A 21065-nucleotide genomic window follows, 5' to 3' on the forward strand; every position below is an offset into this window, starting at 1 on the left:
CAATTTTTGCAGGACTATAAATCGATTTTTGACAAGTATTATTCATTATTGTCATAAACTTTTATTATTTCAATATCAAATGGAAACAGGGTTGTTCAGCGGTACTTTGTCATTGTTGGCAAAGGGGGAGAAGTACTCTATCTATTTTGGAGAAGAATAGGGAGAAGTATCTAGTTTTAAAATTTTGATATATGTTTTGATATATGCTATATGCTCTGATCTCTCAATGTTCATGTTCTGTATGAAAAATTGCTATACATTGTATTGATTAAAGGATAGTGTATATGCCTAGGGGGAGCAATTTTGTTAAAGGCATGTTTTTGTTGTAAAACACTTAGATGTCAAAATTTAATTTTCCTAAGTGTTGCCATCAATGCCAAAGGGGGAGATTGTTGACATTTTTTATGTTCATGTTGTGATTGTCATTGATGGACACACACTTGCATTGAGATCCCCTTTATATGTATGAGCTAGAGCTCAACCAGTATTTGTTCCAACCGGTATGTTGTATTCTAGTCTTTAGACTATTGGTGATTTTGCAGAATGTGTTTCTCGCTCTGAAGTGGCATGTTGACCCCAAGCGGTTCGTAGATCTCAAGCGGTACGAGGGAACAAAGCGGCATAACACATTCTTACCAGTCTTCATTTGTCAAACCAGCAACCAGTATTTTGTATGAACTGGTAATACTCTGTGATGAGTTACCAACCGACATTTTGTGATGAGTTACCAATCCATCGATTGTTTGACGGTGCAAACACACTAATGGTTCTTTTTGTGTCATGTTACTGAGTATGTCTAGATTCATTGAACCTAGGAAATTGTAATGTAATCCTATTGGACCGACATGAAATCAGATTCCTTTAAAAGGACATCATGTCTAGGGTTTTAAGTTGTTGCTGAAAGGGTTTATTTTGTGACTAGGGTTTAAGGTGGTTGTTGAGTTGTTGTAAGAGAGATCTTAGCTGAGAAGATCAAGTTGTAACTGAGAGAGAGATGGAGAAGACTGAAGTAATGATGGAATGCATTAGTAGTGAGCTATACTAGATCTAACCAAGCAGTTTGTGCTATTAGATAGATCAAACACTTGTTGATTACTCACATCTTTGACAAGTCTATAGCCCTTAACCAGGTAGGCCCAAAAGCCTTTTGTAAAATCCTCTAACAAGGTAGTTCACTTCTATGAATCTAAAATCCTCTAACAAGGTAGTCTTTAATCAAACTTATCTCGTAACAGAGATTGAGATTCCTAACAGGATCTATTCTGGTGAAGAACATTGTAAGACCTTAACCGGTTTGGTTTCTATTCTGCAGATAGTGACTTGTGAGTTCCATCTCACCATGGTTTTTCCCATTTGGGTTTCCATGTCAAATATCTTGTGTTATGGTTGTACTGCTTTTGTGGGTGAATGCTTTATTTGCATTTTGGTTTGCATGTGTGATAACCGGTCTATCTTTTAAACTATTTTACCGGTTTATCTTCAGACTGTTTAAGTGTTTAAGTACAGAGATTTTTGGCATACTAATTTACACCCCCCTCTTAGTATTCATCAATTAGTATCAGAGCCTACCTTTCTATAAGTTTAGCTACTTGGAAAGAGATATGGGAGAATACACCTTTAGGGAACATACTCAATGACTCACTTAGTTTGAGCAAGCCTATGATGATCTTATGGTCAAATACAAGGCATCTCAAGAAAAAAGGAGAGAACATGTAGAGAAGCTAATGGAGCTATCTGAAAATAGTTCTGAAGATGAAGCAAATATGGAAGCCATGATTGCTGAAGTAAATAAGCTGAATGATTCAAACTCCAATTTGAGAAAGGAGTTGGAAGGACTGACTATCCAGTTTAGTCAAGAGCTTGAGAACCGGAGGAAAACTAAAGATCTAATAAAGGACAAAGATCATGAGATCTCCAAGTTGAAACAAGAGATTAGTGCACTGACTGCTCGCCTTCATGAGAGCAGAGTGGAGAAAGAAGGAGTAAAAGATGAACTAAACATAGCCATCTCTGAAAATGAAAGCCTAATGGAGACAAATACTGCTATTTCCAAAGAACTCTCTGAGTCAAAGGAAATACTTGCTAAGTTCAACAAAAGTACTGTCAAGCTAGAGCAAAAGCTTGAGTCATCCAGACCGGTAAAGAATACAAATGGACTTGGTTTCTCTAGACATGAGGAAGGAGAATCCTCCGGAACAAATGCTGAAGCATCAAAGAAGCAACCGACGCTCAAAGGAAAAGGTAAGCAAAATGCAAACCTATTTGCTTTAACTGTCTTAAAGAAGGACACACTGCCAATATATGTAGTAGCAAAGCCTACAATAATTTTCTTTATTTTATCAACAATGTACCTAGATCCAATAAGTTCAATGGTCATTGTTATGAATGCAACAAGTTTGGGCATAGAGCATCTGAATGCAGGTCTATCATGAACAATACCGAAAGATATCCTCAGAGGACCCAAGGAGCTGGTCCAGAATATTTTGTGAACCAGAACCCTAACTAGTTTAATGCTTACAATTATCAGTCAGGCAACAATGGTTATCAACTAACAACCAGATGGAGAGAAAACTGTTGGATTTGTCATGGACATGGTCATACTACTACTACATGCAGAAGGAAGAATGGAAACATGAACAATGGACCTTGGAGAGCACCTGGATTGGTTTGCTATCACTGCAACAAACCGGATCACATTGCAAGATTCTGTAGAAGCAGAAAGAGTCTATCTTATGATATATCGGTCACTCAGAAAGGATAAATTGATGTTGAAACAGTTTAAGCGAACATGAACAAAACCTGGAGGAAGAAACCAACAATGTTGGAAGAGGAACTGATTTCTGCACCTAGTGTGGAAATATCAAAATTGGCAAACTAAGCTCCAAAGAGGCTTAGGGGAAGCAAACGGCGAAATAATTGTGAACCCTCGGTTACACTGGTAAAAGACCTTAACCGGTATGTAATACCTGTCGCTTGGCAGAAGACTGGAAATGGTAAAAGAGGCAAATTAGGGTTTACGCCCTAATAGAGGAGCATTAATGGCAGTAGGTGAGAGACGTGTATAAAAGCATATTTCAAATCATTTCTCACTATTTGTTTTCAAACCAAGAAAAGTTTTTCGAAGTGCAGAGCGAAGAAAAGGCGATTTGAGCTAAAATTTCAAGAAATTGACAAGTCTTGAAGGAGATTCAAATTCAGTTTGCAAACAGTCGTAGAGAACACAAAGCAGTGATTTGGCAACTAACGGAGAGTGGAGTGAAGAAGAATCAGGAAGCCCTAAATTCGCATTTTAAAGGTATTTTTCATGGTCTTGAAATACTTTACAATGGCTTCCGTATCTCATACGAGTTCGAGTACATCCATTGAGTCAAAAAGTTTCATCCAAAGGAAGTCAAAGTATAATGCCTTATCACAAGTTCCAGCAGCATTCATAGTTGAAGAGGGAATTTCAGACTATATTGATTGCAAAATAGAAGACCTAGGGTCTTTATCTATTCACACCCAGTTAGGTTTATTTTGCAGCAAGGACAAGAAAATCAAACTAGAATACAGTATCCTAGAAAAGAAGAAACTCCACAATGTTATATATTGTCTGGAAGACTTTATGGAGGATCATATCAGGATCATTTTGAGCAGAGTCCATGGTGACAAGATGTATCTGGAGAGGACGCATGATATCACACCACAGGCAATTCATGTAGTCACCAGTTTCTATAACAAAGGGGAAGTTCCAGCCCTAAGAACGGTAAGCAAAATAGAAATGGCCAAGCTCACCAGTTCAACCAGTGACTCACGAGGTATGACAGTTAATCCTATCAAGGATGGTCTGGTGAAGTACACCTACATGGTGATAGGCTACAAAACATTCTCAGCTAGGAGGATTAATTCTGTATCTACTGCAGTGGTAAATGCCGCCTACCAGATGATTAAAGAGGATGATCATTTGACCTATGCATCGGTATGCAGAGGCAACTCCTGTCTAATCTGAAGTTGATTAAATAGGATAATGCACTGAGATTCAAGTTTGGACAACTATTGGTTGGGTTGTTCTTCTATTTCCAAGGCTACTTTCCTGGAGTAGGAGATGTCCAGTGGTCTCCTGACCAACCGGTAACCAAGCAGATCAAGGAAAGCATACAAGCCATTGGAACTAGTTACCCGGATGTGCTGAACAAATATTTTGATGAGTTTAGAAGGAAGATGAGTTCATACAAAATAACAACTACTCCCTTTGAGAAGTAGCTTCCTCATCAAAGAATGGAGTAAAAGATTTGTCTCTGAGATATTCAAAAGTCTCCTTAGGCAAAAGATTTGTGAAAATATTTGCAAGTTGTTCTTTAGTATTCACATAAGCCAATTTTATCTCTTTTTCTTCAACTTTTTCCCTTAGAAAATTCAATTTGATAGAAACATGTTTTGTTTTAGAATGTAATACCGGATTCTTAGATATATCAATTGCTGCAGTGTTATCACATATATAGTAATAGGTTCCTTGCATTTTAGCTTTATGTCTTTCAACATTTGTTTAAGCCATAGTACCTGTGTACAGTTAGTTGTTGCTGCAACATATTCTGATTCTGCTGTTGATAAAGATGTACAACTTTGTTTCTTACTCAACCAAGAAACTAATCTCTTTCCAAGAAAGAATGCTCCTCCAGTGGTGTTTTTTCTATCATCCACATCTCCTGCCCAATTTGCATCTGTGTATGCACATAGGTCAAAATTTTCATCTCTAGGATACCATAATCCAAGATTTTCTATGCCTTGTAAGTACCGAAAAATCCTTTTTACTGCTGATTCATGATTTTCCCTAGGATTACTTTGAAATCTAGAAACAATACATACTGCATTCATAATATCAGGCCTAGTTTGTGTCAAATACAGTAAACCTCCTATCATAGATTTGTATCTAGTTGGATTAACAAGTGTAGATTCATCCCTTTGAGATAATTTGTCATTTGTAGTCATAGGTGTGCTTACCGGTTTAGAGTTCTCCATCCCAAATTTCTTTAGTAATTCTTTCAAGTACTTGGATTGACTCAAAAATATACCTTTATCAGTCTATGAAATCTGCAATCCTAAAAGGAATTTTTTTCTCCAATCATAGACATTTCAAATTCTTGCTGCATTTTAATAGAAAATTCTGTACATAATCCATCTTCTCCTCCAAAGATTATATCATTAACAAATACTTCAATAATCAAGATGTCATCATTAGTTATTTTGTAATATAAATTGCTATCTGCATTTCCTTTAGTAAAACCAATCTTTAAAAGATACTTATCCAATCTTGCATTCCAAGCTCTTGGGGCTTGTTTCAATCCATACAAAGCTTTTCTTAACCTGCAAACCATATCATTGTCATCTATCAAAGAAAATCCATCAGGTTGTTCAATATATACTTCCTCTTCAAGATCTCCATTCAAAAATGCACATTTAATATCCATTTGATAAACTTTGTAGTCCTTGTGAGCTGCAAAAGCCAAGAATAATCTGACTGACTCAATTCTAGCTACCGGTGCAAAGGTTTCCTTGTAATCAACTCCTTCTTTCTGAGAAAATCCCTTACACACTAGTCTTGCTTTATTTCTGACAACCTTACCATCTTCATTAAGTTTGTTTCTAAATACCCATTTGGTTCCAATTACATTTTTATCTTTAGGTTGGGGAACTAATGTCCAAGTATTATTTTTCTCAATTTGTCCTAATTCTTCTTCCATAGCTTTAATCCAAAATTTATCTTCACATGCCTCATTGATAGATTATGGTTCAATTTGAGAAATAAGACATACCCCTTCATTTGCCAATCTTCCTCTTGTCATAACTCCTTTAAATTTGTTTCCAATTATCTGATCTTCAGAATGATTCAATCTTACATATTGGGGTGTCTTAGTTTGTTGTTGTTCTTCAATTATTGTGGAATCCTCTGATGATACCGGGGTAACTGGATCTTCATCATGTACCGGTGGATTGAGTGTAGGTTCATTTGTCACAATTTCTGTTGCTGGTTCAGAGTCTATATACCTTGAAGTTCCTCTAAATTGTTCATCAATCTTTACATTTGTACTCTCAACAATTTTATGCAATCTCTTATTAAAACATCTATATGCCTTGCTCTTAGATGAATAACCAAAAAATATTCCTTCATCACTTTTAGGATCAAATTTGCCAATATACTCATCTCTACTAATATAACATTTACTTCCAAAAATTCTGAAATACTTAAGAGTAGGGGTATTACCAAACCATAGTTCATGAGGGGTCTTACTAATTTCACCTAGGATGTCAACTTTGTTGAATGTATAGACAGTAGTGCTAACGGCCTCTCTCCAATATACATGTGGTAGATTTGCTTCTGATAACATACTTCTTGCTACATCCAAGATAGTTTTGTTTTTACTTTCAACAACTCCATTCTGCTATGGTGTCCGAGGTGCTGATAACTATCTTCTGATTCCATTCACTTCACATAATGTATTAAAGTCCTTAGATGTGAATCCTCCTCCTTGATCTGATCTTAAACATTTGATTTTTTTACCGGTTTCATTCTCAACCATTTCTTTGAATAATTTGAACTTTCCAAGTGCTTCTGATTTTTCTCTGAGAAAAGTAACCCAACACATTCTAGAATAATCATCAATAATTAGCATGAAATATCTATCACCTTGTAAGCTTTTAGTTCTAGCTGGACCACATAAATCAGTGTGAATTAAATCAAGAGCATTATTGGATTTTTCTGGAATACTTTTGAAACTAGCTCTAACTTGTTTTCCAAATTGGCATTCCTTACAAATTATATTCTGAGGTTTCACAATTCTAGGTAGATCTCTAACTTCCTTAGAAGTACTGATTTTTACCATGCAATCAAAGTTTACATGACATAGTCTCTTATGCCATAACCAACTTTCATCTATATATGCAATCAAGGATGCCTTTTCACTGTTATTCAAATGAAAGATATTACCTCTAGTCTGATTACCGGTTGCAATTTCCAAACCAATTTTATTCATGATTTTACATTTTCCATTTTTAAATTGTAATTGAAATCCTTTCTCAACTAATTGACCAACACTTAAAAGATTATGCTTTAATCCTTCAACATAGTAGACATTGTCAATGTTATGCTTACCATCAAGAGATATAGAACCCTTACCTTTGATTGAACAGGCTTTGTCATCTCCAAATCTTACTAAACCTCCATTGTATTCTTGAAAGTTCAAGAATTTACCTTTGTCTCCTTTCATGTGATGTGAGCATCATGAGTCAATGATCCATTCATCCTTTGCTTCAACTTTGGCTGCTAGGGCTTGTTCTACTGGTTGAGCAGTAGGTGTCGGTTGATCTTCTGTTATAGCAACAAAAACCCATCCATTGTTTTTGGATCCTCATCAGAATCATTAGTCACACCTTCATCAGCAATGTAACAAGATTTGTCTTTGTTCTTCTTAAATCTGTATCTCTGACATTTAGGATTAGGCTTGTATATTCTTCTAGCTTCTTCTCTTAGTCTAGCATGTCTATCAGGGCATCTCGAAGCCATATGACCAATCTTATTACAGTTGAAACATTTAAAGGGTGCTTTACCTTCATACTTACTTCCAATTGGACCTTTTGGCATATTCCTTGCAAATAGTGCTTCAAGTTCTTCAAGCTCTTCATTCTCCTTCCTGGTTTCTTCAAGTTCTCTTGCATAAAAGGCTTTCCAGTCTGATTTGTCAAATGATGGAGCAGATGATGTTGATGCTTTAAAGGCCAAATCTGTCTTTATAGTAGCAACATGACCAAATTCCTCACTTTCAAAGGCTAAAAGTTTTCCAATCAATGTATCCCTAATTACTAATGTATTAGGCATTGTTCTCAACTCATTTATAGCAGTAACCTTCATTTTATATGCCTGTGGCAAACCTCTTAGGATTTTTGAAACAATTTCATCCTCACTCAGGGTTCCTCCACATCATTTAATACCCAAAAAAATTTCATTTACTCTTTCCATAAAAGAAGAAATCCTTTCATCTTCTTCCATTTTCAGATGTTCATACCTGACTCAGAAGCTTTCAAGTTTTGCAATCTTGACTATGGAATCTCCTTCATTTAGTGTTTCCAAATGATCCCAAATAGCTTTAGTAGTAGACCTACCTGATAATCCCATGATTTGTAGATCTGATAATGCGCTCAAAAGTGCTTCTCTTGCTTTGCAATCATTCTCTTTATCTTTAGCTAAGGTAGTTGGAGCAGTCTGACCAGCTACAGCAGCAGTATAACCATTCTTTGTAACTTCCCAGATGTCTTTATCGATGCAATTTAGATGTGTCTCCATCTTGACCTTCCATATCCCATAGTTGGTTCCATCAAGTTTAGGACTGTCCTTCCTGAAATAATTAGTAGACATTGGATCTCCTCAAGTTGTTAAACTTCTGCAAAAGAGGACTAAGGCTTTGATACCAGTTGTTAGGTCCTAGAGACAACTGAGAAGGGGGGAGGGGGTGAATCAGTTATCTAATAAATTTAGACCAAAAACCAATTAACTAACTTAATGCTTAATACTGGTAAACCAGTTAAGTATGTCAGTAGATAATGTTAACAGTGAATTGCTATACTGGTAAGGATTAATGCATGAAACGTAAACATAAAGTCATCCACAACACATAACACCAATATTTGTATGTGGAAACCCTGCAAGGGGAAAAACCACGGTGGGAAACCTTACCCACAATCAGATGATACTACTGCAGATAGTAAGTGTACATAAATGGGGTCTGCACATGAAGAAAGGCCAATAGCCTAGAGCTCACTAGTCAATCACAAAATGGGAGTCACACTGACTACAGTTGGATGGTTAAATCCAATAAGAATGTACTGCACAAAATAGCATCTTCATATGCTAGATTCAGTACCAGTGTAATGCTGATATGCTTCTACAAAAACCTAACTTCACCTTCAAATGATGTCTTCATGTATACCTCTGCTTAATCTCACATATACCTTCACTCAATTGTTTTTTGCATTCCACATTCGATCTTACAAATAAGATTTTACATTTATACCATACCCTAAGACCAATTTTAGTAGGTTGGCTCTACAAGATATTACAATAAAAAAATTTTCCATACAATATAATATCCGATGCAATAACCGATTAAACATGTCATCTTAATGCATTTACATCAATAATAAATCATCTCCATAGCGTGCCATGCTGATCTGGAAAAGATAAACCTGTCAGTGTAACCCTAGATAACCCTGGACCTATTTGCCGGTAAAAGCAAATATGCAAATATGAATATACCAATGATTAATTCTTCAAAAGAAAGTGTCCATACGATGTCTTCGACATTATCAAGTGTCTTCATATCATTCCAAGTACCGATGAACATTATATCCTATCGGTGAACCATATACCAGTAACTGTGCAATAGTTACTTTCTTGCCAGTGAATGTTGCTGGATCTCCAAAGTGCTAGTGTTTCAGTAGGTGTTGACATCAATGACAAAAACATACCAAAATACCAACATGAACAACCACTCTATAATACAATCATCAGAACTATCCATGTGAAAGACTAATGCCTTTGGATTTGATGTCTCTTCCTTAATAGCAAAAAAAACAATGTCCTCATTTGCATCTTCTTCAGACTCTTCATCTATGATTCCTTTAGCCACTGTAATGAGACAATCTCTTTTACCTTTTCCTTTGTACTTCTTATACTTCTCTTAGTTTTTCTCATTATCCCCATGAGCACAATTAGCTACAATATGTCCAATCCGGTTACATGCAAAACACTTCAATGGTAATTTACCTCTATACTTACTGGTACATCTAGGTAACTGCTTGGCCAACAATTCTTCAAGCTCAATCAATCTGTCTTTATCATCAACCTCTCTTCTTTTCCTTATCAATGGGTTAGAAAATCAAGCTCTAAATGAAGATTCAGATTTATAAACACTTCCATCATAACCATTTAATTCAAATGCATTTAATTTACCACTGATGGAGTCAAGAGTTACCTTTGATTTATCAGTAGACTTGAGTTCCTGAATGGCTACAACTCGGAAAGCGTAGACTACTAGAAGGGTTCTCAACACCTTGCTAAGCACTATGGTATCCTCCACTTTACAACAAGCACTTTTGATCTCACTGACTATCTCCTTGATCCTCTAACCATACTATTGAATGTTCTCACCTTCAGCCATCTGCATGTCATCAAATTTTCCTCTCAGACTCTCTTGTTTGTCAATCTTCACATGCTCATCACCGCTATAGATATCCTCAGGTTTCTTCCACACTTCATAAGAAGTCTCCAATCCATGGACATCTACATACTTTGAATCGTACAAGGAACTCATAATAGCCTCTAATGCTTTATTATTCTCCTCTTGCTCCTTCTTTTGATCATCTGACAAAATCCCATTAGGCAAGTTATATTTAGTAAAAACATGTTCCCAATATTGACTGCCTAAGCTCTTGATATAGATCTTCATCCCATCACTCCAGATTCTATAGTTTTCCCTATTGAATTTCAGACCTTCTTTCTTCATCATGTTCTCCTAGATCTTTACCTCAATCTATTAGGCCTAAACACAAGAGGACCTGAAATGCTCTGATACTAATTGATGATATGATGAATCAATAATGATACGGTCAAATACTCAGAAGGGGGGGTGAATCAGTAGATAGAAAACAAAATAAACTTTCACCAAACTTAATCCCAACTCATAAACAACTTCTTGGAATAATTGGTTTAGATGTTGTAACTGCACTGTCAAGTTTACTGGTTGACTAAAACATCAATATAACAGTGTAACAGATCTGTAACTTAGATACCTTTTATCCAAAACATCAAAACACTTTACTAACATTAGTAATAGCCCATTTCAGATGACTTTCAGTCATCTAAACATGTCTTAGTGGTTTTACCAGTTAAACATATTAGCCATATCAAAAACATACACAAAATCATTCACCACTTGACACAATGATTTTTGATGTGGAAATCCAAATGGGAAAAACTATGGTGGGGATGAACACCCACAATTATTCTGAACTCTTCTGAAGTTTTCCCTATTAGGAGCTTTATAAAAATGTCCCGTTAAGAACAAATCTGGTTAAGGACCACCTGGTTAAGGGATTGAGAGAAATACCCTGTTAAGAGCAATACCCTATGAGGAGTAACCTAAATAGAGGATTTGAAATCCAAGATAATGGATTACTTGGTTAGAGGATTTAGATAGCACCAAGCCTATTAAAAGCTTACCTGGTTAGAGGATTTAACTATTGTAATTGTTAGAGAACAATAGGGTCTTGTTGATCTGGTAATAGCACTGCTCTACTTGATCAGGTCCTTTTAACCTCCTATCTGCCTTCACATATTTTGCAGATTCTCCTTCTAATTTGACTATAAATCACACTACCACACTTAGCCAAATGCCAACACTATTAGAAAACAACTCATTGACGTTATAAGAAAATACAATAGGTCGGTAACACATCACAAAACCTAAGATCTCGTAGAGATTACAAACATAGTAGTTCAAGCATGACTGTTGGATTACATAGTAATCATCTACACATTGTTCTAGACAACCTCGACTGCTCTTGGATCACCACTCATCAAATCCTATAACTCATCACATAGTTTCCACTTGCACATTCCTAAGATAAACAGTTATCTTCACGTGCTAAAATCACTTTGAAACTCATCATGTGCATCATGCATACATGTCATATTCATCTCCGATTACCAATCGATCATAGATCATGATAACTGATTCTCCAAGCTTCATCATTTAGGGTTACTAGTTGATCACTTTGCTTCAAATACCAATACTGGTTTCCAAGACTACTTTACTACTGGTTGCCCTACTGCATCACTACTGGTTGTAATACAACTCCATTACCAGTTACTATTGTCATCAATGACAACATTATACTTCATTAATGAAATATTTTTGCAATGCCAACACTTAATACAAACTATTTTGTCAAATTATAATTAGATCATTTGAAACATTTTTATGATGTACAAGATTGTATAATTATGAAACTTACCATTTTCTCTACAAAGTCTACAAGCATAACTATGAAGAAAGACACATGTTTATTAAAGCCCTTCTCACTACATTTCTCACTGCATTCTCTGCATGGTTGAAGATGATGGTAGATATTGTCATTTCTAAATGGCAATACATTCACTTGACATAGTGTGTGAAAGTTTACAAAATTTAATTACATTGACAAAGTGAGGGACATAGTGTACACACATAAAATTTAATCTCATTAATGCACACAGAGCATACAGTGTTGTGTTTAGCTGTAAATTTTTGCAGTTCTTGAAAAGAAAACTTAAAAAGTAGCTAAATATTGATAACTCCAAGGAATCTGTACCATCACCAAGAGTAAACTAGTCAACAACGAATGATCTAGCATGAACTTGTATTTTTAAGAATTGTTAGTCTACACATAAAATGCATGCATGGACATAAAGGCTTTATGATAATCACTTCAACTGAAATGCATGATAATAAATGAAAAGGTGGGATTATATACCATAAAAATACATCCCTTCCAATTATATCGAGTGAACCCACTATGTTGATGCAAAAATCATAATATGATAGTGTTCTATATCATCAAAAAGACCTACATGAGCATAAACATTTTGCGATAATTATATCATCAAACATTGTCAAATAGTGTTGTCTATTATCAAAAATTGTAATATGCATGATAATAAGTCATGTTGTAAAATATGCCCCTTCTAATTATATCGAGTGTAAATGCTATGTGCATGCAAAAACCATGTTGCAAAAAAAAACGTTCATCAATAGACTTGCAGTTTGAAATAAAATGCATGATAAAAAAAAAGATACCATTATAAACCTACTACTCAAGTGTGCTAAAAGGGTCATCTCTTTGTCTAAGAGTATCCAGTATTGCTTCATGATCAACAATAGTCACTGTCCATAGCCCTTTGGTCTTTGGTTTTGCCTGATGCTTCAAAAACTTGACATTTGTAGCTATAATAAGGTGTGAATACATGAGAATTATTTTGTGTCTCTCATACTATTCAAATGCAAGTATGCCATTCTTTCAAATCATGTATGTTTGCAACCAAGTTCCCACAACAACAACTAAACCTGTAGGATATGTGAACCCATCATCATCTGTCACTAGTTGTGTTAGCTTCTTTTTTCCCTGTACACATCATGCCAACTAGTATTATGATCTCTCTTCATTTTCTTACGGTGCAACAATTGCCAAAACATGTCCTAGTTGTACAAGATCTGATAGATTGTCATACCCAAGTGAACATTCCATGTCATCGTTTGACACTGATATTGTTTGAGATAAAGGAGTTAGATATTGTGCAACCCACATATCTTTTAGAATAACTGATGGACAACTGAGAGTGGGGGGTGAATCAGTTGTCAATAGAGTATATTAATCAAACCACTTTATAACCTTTAACCATAGCACATAAACATTAAATACCGAAATAGCAAAAATAGATACCGATAAGCAATAAAACTTAAGAATAAAACAGATAATTAACACAATGCAACCATACCACATAACACCATGATTTGTACGTGGAAAACCTAGTAAATGGAAAAACCATGTTGGGAAGCCTACCCACATTCAGATGATACTTTTGCAAATAGTATGTGATACAATAAGGGGCTTGCACATGCAGGGAGACACACTGCCTAGAGCATACAACTCATTACAAATGATTATCACTAACTACAAAGAGGTTATAACTACCTCAATATAATTGGACAACAATCCAGAAGAATGAACTGTCAATGATAGCATCTACCATGCCTGATTACAGTCCCAGTTAAGCTCAATACTGGAGGCCTTTGACCTCTTACATAAACCCAATTCGATCACCTATGATCGACCAAATCTCCTTTGCATATGATATTTCATTCCATGATCATTACCACCATGATCTACAATGAGATCTTACATGAATTTATACAAATCATAAAGCCTAAACCAATTAGGTTCGCCACCTAAAAGATATTACAATAAGATCATTACATACATCCACATTACAATGATATTCCATTTCGGCTTTAGACCAAAACAACATTAACCAATCCATAAATCATCTTGGTAATATGTAGAGAACATGTTACATGATATCGGTCCATAACTTGGACCCAAATAAATTCACCACGCTAAAGCGATGTCTCCAATTAGTTGAAGCACGAAGAAAGATCACCTTCTACATCTTGAATTCCATCTAGAAGCTGCACCAACACCACTTATGCATCCTGTCAAAGATTCTCAATAAAAGCTCTATTGGTAAAACCTTAAACCCTTACCAGTATAGGCTTACTAGAGTGTATGATAGCATCCAATCATCAAGTCAATACCAACTGACCAAAATATACTCCAGAAACATCAAACCAAACATATTCCATTGATCCAAACATGATGGTAGTATCCAACTGATAGTCCCTTCTGCTGGTAACATTAGTTCTTCTAGCGATAACCAAAATTTGTCTGTCGGTAACCAATCATTATAGCTAGTGTTGACATCAAGGCAACACATTATCAATTCCTTCAGATTGTGAACAATCTTCCTCTTTGGGATTGATGGCAACACTAGGTGTGAAAAAGAAAACATCTAAGTGCCAAGAAATGCCAAAAATTTCTCATAGAAGATATAACAATAAAAAACTGAAAAATCCCAGCAACTCCCCCTGAGGAGTGCAATCCAATCTAAAACTAATTTAAATCTCTCACCCATATGACATATTATGACATTATTTTTTAGATATAACTCCCCCCCTTTGACATGAATGCCAAAGATATGACATAGATATCAAAATCCTGTGAATCTCAATGCTGACTACTCCCCCTGAGTAGTAGCACCACTACATCAATCTGGAGCAAAGGATAAAGTTGATGATGCATACCGGATTGATGCTCTACTCCATCAGTTAAGTTTTTGTTGGAGGGGTAGATACCCCTAACCTATCTCTCAAATATTTAAATGATTCTTTAGAAAACGGTTTAGTGAATATATCTGTAATCTGCTCTTTAGTGTTCACATAAACCAATTTGACTTCCTTTTCCTCCACCTTTTCTTTCAAAAATTTCTATTTTATTGAAATGTGCTTGGTCTTAGAGTGAAATACCAGATTATTATATATGTCAATAGCTATAGAGTTATCATAATAGATAACTACCAGTTCACTACAATTTAGCTTGATATCCTTCAACATTTACTTCATCCACAAGACTTGAGTGCAATTAGTTGCTGCTGCAATATATTCAACTTCTACAGTAGATAAAGAAATGCATGACTATTTTTTTTTTATCCATGAAATTAATTTCTTTCCAAGAAAGAAAGCTCCACCAGAAGTGTTCTTCCTATCATCAATATCTCCTACCCATTCTACATCTCTATATGAACATAAAGTGAAGTTATCATCTCTAGAGTACCATAAGCCATATTTTGTTGTTCATTGCAAATACCGGAATATCCTCTTTACTGCACATTCATGATTTTCTTTAGGATTACTTTGATATCTTGAAACAATACTTACTGCATTCATAATATTTGATCTAGTCTGAGTTAGATATAACAAGCCACCAATCATAGACTTATACCTTGTTGAATTTACCTGTGCAGATGTGTCTTTGATAGATAATTTCTCACTTGTCACCATAGGATTACTTACCAGTTTAGAATTATCCATACCAAACTTCTTCAACAATTTCCTTAGATACTTAGTTTGACAGATAAAAATGCCTTTGTCAATTTGAGTAATCTGCAAACCTAAGAAAAATCTCATCTCACCAATCATATACATTTTCAAATTCATTCTTCATATTATTAGAGAATTCAATGCACAATTTATCTTCACCTCCAAAAATGTTATCATCAACAAATACTTCAATAATCAGAATATCATCATTAGTGATCTTGTAATATAAATTACTATCAACACTTCCCTTAGTAGAACCAAGCTTCAAAAGATATTTATTCAACCTTGCATACCAAGCTCTAGGAGCTTATTTCAATCCAGATAATTCTTTTCTTAACCTATAAACCATATCTTTGTCATTTGTCAGTGAAAATCCAGCAGGCTACTCAATGCATACTTCTTCCTCAACTTCACCATTTAAACTTCACCATTTAAAAATGAACATTTAACATCCATTTGATAGACTTTATATTTCTTCTATGTTGCATAGGAAAGAAATAGTCTGACAGCTTCAATTCTATCTACTGGTGCAAATGTCTCACCATAATCAATTCCTTCCATTTGAGAATATCCTTTACAAACCAGTCTAGCCTTGTTTCTTACAACTTGACCATCCTCATTTAGTTTATTTATAAAAACCCATTTAGTTCCAATAATATTCTTATTTTTAGGCCGAGGAACTAAAGTCCAAGTCTTATTCTTCTCTATCCGATCTAATTCATCTTCCATAGAATTTAACTAATGTTTATCTTTACAAGCTTCAATAACAGATCTCAGTTCAATTTGAGAAATAAGACATACCTCTTCATTTGTGAGTCTTGTTCTTGTCATAACTCCCTTGTTCCTGTCTCCAATGATTTGATCTTCAAAATGATTTAATCTTACATACCTTAGTGTTTGTTGAACTTCAGGTTCTCTATTTTGATCATTAGTCACAGTTGAATTTTTTGATTATACTGGTATAACTATCTTAGTGTCTTGTACTGGTTGAGGCATTTTCGGATTAGTTATGATCACTTCCACTGCCAGTTCTCTATCATATGATATAGATTGATCTCTGTATTTCTCATCCACTTTCACATTTGCGCTCTCCATTTTTTTACAATCTTTTGTTATAACATCTATATGCTTTTCTCTTAATTGAATATCCAAGAAATATCCCTTCATCACATCTAGGATCAAACTTCCCAATCAAATCATCCCTTTTGATATAACATTTACTTCCAAAAATTCTGAAATATTTAAGTGTAGGTGTATGTCCAAACCATAATTCATAAGGAGTCTTACTGGTCACACCTTTGATATGAACTCTGTTGAATGTGTAGACTGTTGTACTTAGTGATTCTCTCCAATAGATGTGAGGCGATTTGCCTTCCATCATCATGGTTCTTGTTGCATCCAAAATGGTTCTATTCTTCCTTTCCACTACTCTATTCTACTGAGAAGATCAGGGTGGAGATAATTGTCTCCTAATTCTATTCATCTCACAAAAACTATTAAATTCATGAGATGCGAACTCTCTACCTTTCTCTAATCTTAGACATTTGATTTTCAATCCAATCACCTTTGCTTTAATGATCTTGAATTTCTCAAAATTTTCAGACTTCTCCCTTAGAAAAGTTGCCCACTCTAGAATAATCATCAATTATTAGCATGAAGTACCTATCACCTTGAAAGATTTTGGTCTTTGTTGGACCACATAAGTCAGTAGGAATCAAATCAAGCACATCATTAGATTTATCATGTATGCTCTTAAAAGAGGTTTTAACTTGCTTTCCCAATTGACATTCCTTACATACCAGCTTATGAGACTTTATAATCTTAGGTATATCTCTGACTTCCTTTGTTGAACTAATCTTAACAATACAATCAAAATTAACATGACACAACCTCTTATGCCATAACCAACTCTCATCAATATGAGCAATCAAACATGTCTTATCACTAGTGTTCAAGTGAAAGATATTACCTCTAGTCTGAGTACCAGTTGCAATCTCCAAACCAATACTTTTGTTAATGATTTTGCATTTTCCATCTTTGAACTGAAGTGGGAATCCCTTATGCACCAATTGACCAACACTTACAAGATTATGCTTTAAACCTTCTACATAGTAGACATTATCAGTATTATGCATGCCATCCAGATAAATAATACCTTTACCTTTGATCATACATGCTTAGTCATCCCCAAATCTGACTTGACCGTCATTGTATTCTTGTAAGGACAAAAATTTTCTTTTATCTCTAGTCATATGATGTGAGCATCCACTATCAATTACCCATTCATCCTTGTTTTCAACTTTTTTTTCCAGGGCCTTTTCTTCATTCTTGATAATCAGTCCCGGTTCATCTTCTTTTAAAGATAGAACACCCATTCTTTTCCACTGTCAGATCCACTAGCAGAGTCTCCTACCGATTCATCCTCTGAGTCATCACTTACTCCTTCCTCATCTATTATGTAGCATAGTTTGTTTTTCTTGAATCTATATTTTTCTTATTAGGCTTAAATGATTTCTTAACTCTTTCTTCAAATATTGCATTCCTTTTAGGACATCTAGATGCAAAGTGACCAATATTATTACATGCAAAACATTTAAAAGGTTCTTTTCCTTCATACTTACTTCTTGTCGGTCCTTTAGGTACTCTTCTAGCAAATATGACTTCAAGTTGCTCAAATTCTTCATCCCCTTTCATCATATCTTCCAATTCTTTTGCATATAGGGATTTCCAATCAATTTTGACAATAGATGATGATGCATGAAAAGTAGGTTCAGATTTTGCAGCTCTAGACGGTCCAAATTCTTCAAGCTCAAAAGAAGATAATTTTCCAATCAGAATGTCTCTATTAACTGAAGTGTTTACCATTGTTCTCAACTCATTAATTGCATTAGCCTTCATCTTGTGAGCTAGTGGTAGGGCTCTCAAAACTTTAGAAACTATTTCATCTTCACTCAGAGATCCTCCACAATATTTAATTCCCATGACAACCTCATTTACTCTTTCCATAAATATAGAAATTCTTTCATTATCTTCCATCTTCAAGTTCTCATATCTTACCTCGTAACCATCAAGTTTAGCAATTGCGATAGTGGGGTCACCTTCATTCAGAGTTTAGAATTTATCCCACATAACCTTTGCAAATGATTTTATTAGTCACTCCCATGATTTGTTGATCAGTGAGTGCACACAAGAGGGCTTCTCTAGCTCTGCAATCATTTTCAATATTTTTGTCCAAGTTTGTTGGAACAGGATTCCTCGATGTCAGATCATAAGGTGTATATCCTTTCCAGGACATCTAAGATAACTCTCCATTCAGATTTTCCATATCCCATAGTTTTTTCCATCAAGATTAGGGATTTCTCTTCTGAAAATAGTTGCCGGTGGATTTGAATTATTAGTTGCCATAGGATCTGCCTCAAGCGGTTAAGATTCTGCAAAAGAGGACCAAAGCTCTGATACCAATTGTTAGAATAACTGGAAAACAATTGAGAGGGGGGGGTAAATTAGTTGTCAATAGATTATATTAATCAAACCACTTTATAACCTTTAACCGGAGCACATAAACATTAAATACCGAAATAGAAAAACTAGATACCGATAAGCAATAAAACTTAAGAATGAAATAGAGAATTAACACAATGCAACCATACCACATAATTGTTGGCATTTTGATGATTATGTTGTGATTGTCATTGATGGACACAGAATTTCTATGAGATCACTTTGAGAATGTATGAATTATGCTCAACCGATAATTGTTCCAAACCGGTATCATGTTGTAGTCTTTAGACTACTATTGTTATGCAGAAAGTGTTTACCGATCTCAAGAAATATAAAGACCCAAGCGGCATAGAGAGATCAAGCAGTTTCAGGATCTCAAGCAGAGTGGAGCAAAGGAGCCAGAAGCGGTAGTTATCTTTTTCCCAGTCTTCAATTTTTGTCTATGGGTAATCTGTTAAACCGATATTACTATGAGTCACCAATCGGTAACCGGAAAGTTGGACAAACCGGTATTACTCTGTGATGAGTTACCAACCGGTATATTTTTGTGATGAGTTACCATCCACCAACACTTTGATGGTGATTTTGTGTCATGTTATCAAATGTGTCTAGATACAATGAACCTAGGCACTTGCAATGTAATCCTATTGGACCAACATGAAAATAGATTCCTTTTAAGCACATCATGTCTAGGGTTTTAATATATGTGTGTAGCTGATAGGGTTCATGGTGGTTAATGAGCTCTTGAATGTGTGATCTTAACTAAGAAGATCAAGTCTGTGAGTTGTAACAGAGTAAGGAGTTATTGAAAATTGAAGTAATTCTAAAATGCATTAGCTATGAGCTACAATGGATCTAATCAAGCAAACTGTGCCATTTTCTAGATCATTCACTTGTTGATTACTCACATCTTTGACAAGTTAGAAGCCCTTAACCGGGTAGGCCCAGAAAAGCCTTTGTAAATCCTCTAACAAGGTGGTTCACATCTGTGGATCTAAAATCCTCTCACAAGGTAGTCTTTAATCAGACTTATCTCCTAACAAAGATTGAGAATCCTAACAGGATCTGTTCTAGTAAAGAGAATTGTATGACCTTAACCGGTCTGACCTTAACCAGTCTGGTTACTATTCTGCAGATAGTTACTTGTGAGTTTCATCTCACCGTGGTTTTTCCCATTTGGGTTTCCACGTCAAAATCTCTTGTGTTATGGTGATTGTGCTTCTATGGGTGAATGCATTATTTTCTATTTGGTTTGCATGTGTGTTAACTGGTTTGTTTTCTAAACTATTTTACCTGTTTACTGCTAGACTATTAAAGTGTTTAAGTACAATATGTTTTGGTATACTAATTCACCCCCCCCCTCTTAGTGTTCATCAATTGGTATTAGGGCCAACCTTTCTATAAGTCTAACCACTTGGAAAGAGATATGGGGGAATACACTGGGAGAGAACTTACTCATCAGCTCACTCAGTCTCCTATGATGAACTTATGGTCAGATATAAGGCCTCTCAGGCAAAGAGAAGAGAGCTGATAACTTTATGATGAACCACTAGTACCAAACTGGTACTAAGAGGGGGGGATAAATCAGTACAGACACAAATACAGTCCAAAACCAGTTTGACAGCAAACACTCACAATGACTGATAAACAGAGATACCGGTAAAACAGAGTGCAACCGGTAGCATCCAGAATAACTCAATCAGTCATGAACTGGTCACTTACTAAGCTTTTCTCTTAGCTCAATACCACATTATCATAATATTCTCATGCATGAACTAGTAGACCTAACCATCAAATCTTCACAACAGTGAGTTCAATATGTTTTATAGACAGGTATAAAAC

Source organism: Cryptomeria japonica, chromosome 5 (assembly GCF_030272615.1).
Source record: "Cryptomeria japonica chromosome 5, Sugi_1.0, whole genome shotgun sequence".
Classification (NCBI taxonomy): domain Eukaryota; kingdom Viridiplantae; phylum Streptophyta; class Pinopsida; order Cupressales; family Cupressaceae; genus Cryptomeria; species Cryptomeria japonica.